Below are 6,380 nucleotides of genomic sequence, written 5' to 3'. Positions count from 1 at the left end.
GAGTGAGGTATGATCTATTTCTATCTTCACATGCTGAGCCCCAAATCCCTGGATGTCATGTATTCCTGCCTTATCAGTGGTGCTGGGACATAATCCAATAGATTATTTAGGGCTTGGGGAAAGTCTCCAGGAGCTCAGACCTCTGGTACTTAGCACTTACTGTGATCTGTGTTTGCGTTGCCTTGTTCTCGGCTTCCATTTGTTCCTGTGATCTATCTCCCAGGTCTTCCTTCCTCAGGATGCGGCCCTTCCTGTCCTCTTTCTGGACCTCAGAGAATCAGCAATGATGTCTCAACTGCATTGTTCCCTCACTGTCCTGCTTTTAAAAGCAGGGGAGGAAACAGAGTAGAAGTTATGCCTGCACACATTAGAACCACATTGCCTGGGCTGAAACCCCACTCTACTACCATTTAGCTGTGTGACCCTGAGCAAGTCACTTCACGTCTCTGATTGGTGTTTCCATTCCTTACAAGAAAGCTAGTAATAGGACTACCTGGAGGACATGTTGTGGGGATCGAATGAGATAGCGTGGGGAAAATCATCTTTATTCTATAGCTCACTGCAGAGTAATCTCTCAATAAATGCTAGCTCTCATTTTTATACATGATCAGACTCACATATATATTATTTGCCCCAAACAAAGACAGTGCATTCCAGGGAGCTGGACTCCTTCTTCCTGTACCAAGAACAGCCCATGCTCAGCTCCATTTTTACTCACAGAAATGTCCTCCCACCTCCTGTACAGCTACCCCCCCCAACTTTGAGGCCTAGCTAAAGTGCCACCTCCTTCCCAAAGCCTTCCTTGATGATTCGAACCCACACACATCTCTTCCTACTCTGACTTAGTGTACTTTCAGCCAGTGCCTTGGAATTTTACATTTTAATCATAGAATTATATAATTTGAGAGCTCGAAGTCCTTACAAATGACCCCAGTCAGTTGCTCTTAATTAGGAATGGTTAATAAGTAGAAATCATATTGTCACAGCCCCCTTTAGCACTCACTTTAGGTTAGGCATCACTAATTAACCACAGCACTTCAGCTAAATCTGAATGCTGCCTCTGAATCCTTCTCAACACCGTGCTCCAGGCAGTCAGTACCAATCCATCAGAACTGCTGCTGCCATCCATAATCCGGACAATTAGAAACAATCCTGGATGAAGTGCCTAGAGCGTTTGAGGTGCAGGGAACTACCTCCGGCCACAGGTCAGTAGGATAGAACTCTGGTCTAAATCCTACCCAGTACTCCCTATGCTACACCAGGGCCTCTCGAAGAGTCTTTTGGTTGTTCTCTGCCTGTTCATCTTGCCCTCCCAATTAGCTGCAATATTTGTGGGGGTAGGAATGACATATTACACTGCTCTAGGACCTCCCTCAGCACCAAGCACAAATCAGGGCAAATCATATGCTCACCTGCTGATGTACTGACTGCTTGAGATTTCTCCCCAGCTCCTTTCCTTGTCTACAGAGCTCGTTCAAAGGGGCAGGGGCAATTGAGTTGTAATGAGGCTCAGTCTCTGTGCTGATCAAGTCTGCCTGGGCTTCTGGAGTCCCTCCCCCTGCCCACTGCAGGCCACAGGAACTGCAATCACCTGAAAGTTGCAGACGGGTGCTGGATGTCAGGGGTCCAGGGTGATCATCTTTGCTCTTTGGCTTGTCTGCTGAGATCCTTGGGAGTCCTGAGGTGAGGTGCGTTGGGGGCTCTAAGGACAAAGGAGAGAGAGATGGCACAGCCAGAGGCCCACATTTCCTGGGCCCTAAAAGCATGATGAGAGGGTTTCTCTTTCTTTCTTTCTTTCTTTCTTTCTTTTTATGCTCACATTTTTACTAGGAGCCATGGGGGACAGGCCTCCTTCCTGACAGTGGAGGTACTCAAAATTTCTTCAGCCACTCCCAGCTTGTGCTTTGGAGGTCCTGGGGGTGGCCAGGCACATCGGGCATGTTCCCATAATCTTGGACCAGGCACTGGATAGTTGTAGGATGTGACCTGGTTGATCATGCTGGTGTGCTTGGTGTAGGGGCTGACGGAGGGCAGAATTATAGCGAGGCCCCCAGTGATGAATGATGCAGCCAGCACCGGCTCCTTGGCCCAGGCATTCTTGAATAAGGCAGTGAGTCTCTTGGCCATCTTGGTCGCCGTGCCTATGAGGGGGTTTCTTGAAAGGTGGTCCTGTGCATACGGGGGTGGCAGGAAGAGTGGGAGCAGGTGGTGTGGAAGGAACAGGGCTGACATCCAGATCATTGGAGATGTTTTTACACTCACCAGGACTCCTAAAGGGCCAAAGAGAGTCTCTTCTTCAGAAGCTGTTGAACGGCAGCATCACCTCTTTGATTAATTATGTAATTAGTACATACAATTTTTCTGCTGTTTATTAAACTCATGATCAGCTTCTGCCTAGAGGGGAAAAAAAAGGTAGCATCGCCACTTGCTCAGTCACCTGAGCCCGCACACCTGTTCTTCCCTCCCCCACCCCAGCCAGTTCTCTCAATTCTCTCTTACCTAAGTCCCTGAATTTGTTTCCTCTTCCTGGTCTCACTGCCACTCCAACTCCCTCTCCTGGCATCTTGCTTATCTGCAGATCTGCAGTGGCCTCCTGAGTTCTTTAGTCATGTCACGTCTTTGCTGGAATTTTCTTTCTAAAACTTAGATTTCATTATGTCACTCTCTGTTTAAAAATCATTATCACCTTACTGTGCTCAGGAGAAAGGCAAACTTCTTAGCCCAGGGTTTCTCAACCTCTGCCCTGTGTATACTTTGGATTGCATAATTTATTGTGGTGAGACCATCCCGTGCACTGCAGGATGTTTAGCAGCATCCTTGGCCTCTGCCAAATAGATACCAGTGGCACTGCTCCATCCCCCCAGGTTTTAACAGCCAAAAGAGTCTTCAGACACTGACAAATATCCTCTGGGGGGTAAAATCGCCCCTACTGAGGATCACCATAAAATAGGCTAGTAAGTTAGTACATAGTTACTTAGCTCTGTACTGACAGCTTTCTATGGATTCTCTCATTTAATGTTCAGAACATCACCGTGCTAGTGTCCCGTTTTATAGATGCTTAGAAGGCACCCACTTAGAAGGTATCCAGAACTTTCAAGAAAGGCAAAGACATTTTCCTTCTATGTTGGGTAAGAAGAGAGGGAGATCATTCAAAATGTCTTCTCCTCGAGGCCAAGGCCACAGAGCCAGAGACCAGTCAAGGCAGAATTTGAATCCAAGCCACTTGCTGGCCAGATCTGATTTCACCTTGTGAGACTGAGCCACCCCTGCCACTCTGCTTGGGTGCCTTTCCTAGTCACTGTCTGCACTTCTCAACCCCACACCTTCCTGTGGCCGGTTGCCCTACCTAAGTTCTTCCTCCATCTGGTGAGATGTATTCATCACTCAAGGCCCAGAGAAAACCCTCTTCTCCATGGAGGCCCCAGGCCCCAGCAGGAAGAAATATCGGCTCCTTCCCGCGCAGTTCATGCACAGCCTCAGGGTCACATTCTCTTAGGCTGACTGTGCAGAAGTCGGTCCCCACTGCCAGACAGAATATGAATGCACCGAGGGCTCTGGTTTGCCTGCTCTGCTTCGTGAAGACTACTTGTGCAGAGCACATGCTCCTCCAGTACTTGTGCAGAGAATGAAGTGGGTAGGTGGCTGGCTAGTCAGCCCACTGCACACCAGGAGCAACAGATGGACTAGACAAGGTGCCTCTCCGCTGGGATGATGTGACCCCTCAGCAGAGTACATAGCTCAAGGAGCCACCTATGGCTGGATTTCAGCCCTTTGGGCTGGGGGCCTTTGAGCCGTGCATAGCTGCAGTCTTATTCCATCATAACGGAATCCCCACAGTAGCTCTCATGTGATCTACTAGGAGTGATATGAGCATACAGAGTTATAGACCAGCCCCATCAGAGAGTTCAGGCAGGTGGTGCAGAAACATCCAGGGACTTCTCTGGCCTCACTCACACTTGCTTGTGCACCTGCACATGGACACACCAGAGAAGGACATTCTGTGTGTCGGTGTCCCTGCTGTAGATCCCATGTGTGCCTCATCTCTGCACTTTCAGGGGTTCCCACCTCTTGGCCCAAGCTTAGACTCACATGCACGCACGCAGCATTCACAGTCCCAAATTCCTCTACAAGGGGAGAAAAGGGCCAAGAGACAAGAAGAGATAAAAATAGCTGAAAATAAGCTCTTCAGATCAGAAAGCTCCCTTTTTTAGTGAGTCACCAGTTTTCCAGACTGAGAACATACACACACCCCCCACAAAACACAAACACCCAGGCATGCCGCCAAGTCATGCATGCGTACTCACACAGATGCCCTTGTCTCATACCCTCTCACGGATTGTCCTCCCAAGGTAAAATGACCACCCAAAGGGGTGCTTCTATGAGCCTGTGGAGATGTTCCTATTTGTACCTTGGAAAACATGAACCACTTCCCCAGTTCCCTGCAAACACTTATCTCATTCACCTTCCCTTTCTCTACTTCTTTGGACCTCTCCATATTTCCTGTTCCCCTCCCCTTGTAAGGGGCTCAAGCAAGAAGGGACGGCCTTGCTGTCCTACTAAGGGTTACGCTGCTTTCTTCAGGAGGTCCTGACACTGGGCCGGTCAGAGAGGTTTCTGCACAGGATCTCCGGAACTGGCCCCTGTGCTTGGGAGAGAGGAGACAGCTCCGGATGCCATGCAAGATTTATGAATGTATTTTGTTAATTGCATTAGTGGCTCTGCAGGAGGATGGTATGTGTTTCGGCTTTAAACAAGGCAAGTCCAACCGAGGCATCCGGAGAGGAAACAGGACTAAAGCAGTGTTTACGAGCCTCCTGAGGTCTGGGGGCCACCACACACTACCTCCCCTTCCCAGCCTCTCGCTGACACGAGGGCTTTCTCTCTGCTGCTACTGTCTTCAGGCTAGGCAGCACCAGCTCTTCCCTCCTAGGCTGCTCTAGTGTAGACAGAGCAGCCAGGTGGGCAGTCTGTCTTTGAGAAACCACCTCACCTCTCATTCTTTTTCTCTCACTTCTCTTCCTCCTTCCTTCCCTTTCTCTCTCTCTTTTTCCCTTTACATCCTCCTCTCTAACCTCTCTCCACCTTCACTCTTGTCTGTAAAACCCAAATCTGCTTTATTCTAAGCATTGAAATAACCCAGGCTTGAAAGGTCCTCAGCTGCCCCTCCTGCCTGTTGCCGAGAGTAGGATTCACTGGCTGTGGCTTTGTTCCTCTGAGACTCTGGGATCCCTGCTCCCCAGGAGCTAGCTGGGCATCATGTCATTGCACCTTTTCAGAAAATGGGGGCATGGTGGCTTGCAAAGGCGAGTGAGATAACTAGAGAGGATTTACCTAAAAATTCAAAGCGACTCTGAGGACATGACGACTGGGTGGTAGGCCTAGGAACACGGCACATGCCTAGGCTTATGATGAGCTTAGGTTACCATGGCCATCTCCTTTGGAGTGCCCTCCTTTTCTGCCCTCTGGTGGGCTGGGATGCTGGCCCTGCTGTGGTTGGGGCTATGGGCTCTGCACCTAGGCTGCCTGACCTGAGGTGCAATCCCCCCACTTTCTGGCTCTGTGAGTTTGGTGAGTTTATGCCTCTGGGCTTCTGTTTCTTCATCTGTTAAAGGGAATAATAACAATACCTTCCTTGGAGGGTCTTTTCATGTCTATGGTGCCAAAGGCAGTGAGCTAGGTACCTCCTAAGTCATCAGAAATGCCGGGTATTGGCCCCTCACCCTGGTCGGCCTCCCTAACTGTTTCATGTCTCATTTTACCCCCACAGCACAGGGATGAGGAACACTCTCTCCTCCCTAAGGAGTTTCTGGGGGGCCAGAGAAAACCAGAGCTAAGACGCAGGACCCAAGGTGCTACCCTTCCTGCTCCTGCCTTCCTGGTCTTTGCCAATTTGGGGGGCACGTGGATCTTGCCCCACCTTCTGTCTCCCCCTCCCCACCGCCACCATAAGTCCTCTCCACAGCTCTGCCTGGCCCTGAGCTGGACATGGACAGAGAGAAGGCTATTTTTATCCCCAGACAGAAGCAGCAGCTGTACAGTCACCTCTTAGAGCTCATCTCTCCACAGGAGGGTCCAGCTGAGAAAAGGGAGAGCTGAGAACTCAACTCCTTCTCCTCCCTCTTCAGGATGGGAGGCCAACCAGGGTGAGGGGCCAATACTTGGCATTTCTGACAGACTTAGGAGGTGCCTGGCTCACTGTGAGGACCATAGACATGAAAAGACCCTCCAAGGAAGGTATTGTTATTATTCCCTTTAACAGATGAAGAAACAGAAGCCCAGAGGCATAAACTCACCAAACTCACAGCCCCAGGATGAGCTTCTCTCTTGCTTGTCCCCTCCCCTAACTTCTTAATCCCCAGAGGTTTAGCAGCCCAGCTGTT

The 6,380-nt window shown here is 49.9% G+C and overlaps 1 pseudogene; it reads right to left on the bottom strand.

Annotated features, from left to right (window-relative positions):
• Positions 1-1,871: 1,871 nt before the first annotated feature.
• On the bottom strand, positions 1,872-2,127 carry LOC102892484 (annotated as a pseudogene).
• Between the last annotated feature and the right edge of the window lie 4,253 nt (positions 2,128-6,380).

This window comes from Pteropus alecto, unplaced genomic scaffold (assembly GCF_000325575.1).
Source record: "Pteropus alecto unplaced genomic scaffold, ASM32557v1 scaffold210, whole genome shotgun sequence".
Classification (NCBI taxonomy): Eukaryota; Metazoa; Chordata; class Mammalia; order Chiroptera; family Pteropodidae; genus Pteropus; species Pteropus alecto.
Note: the sequence above shows the minus strand (reverse complement) of the source record. Positions and strands in the feature narration are given on the sequence as shown.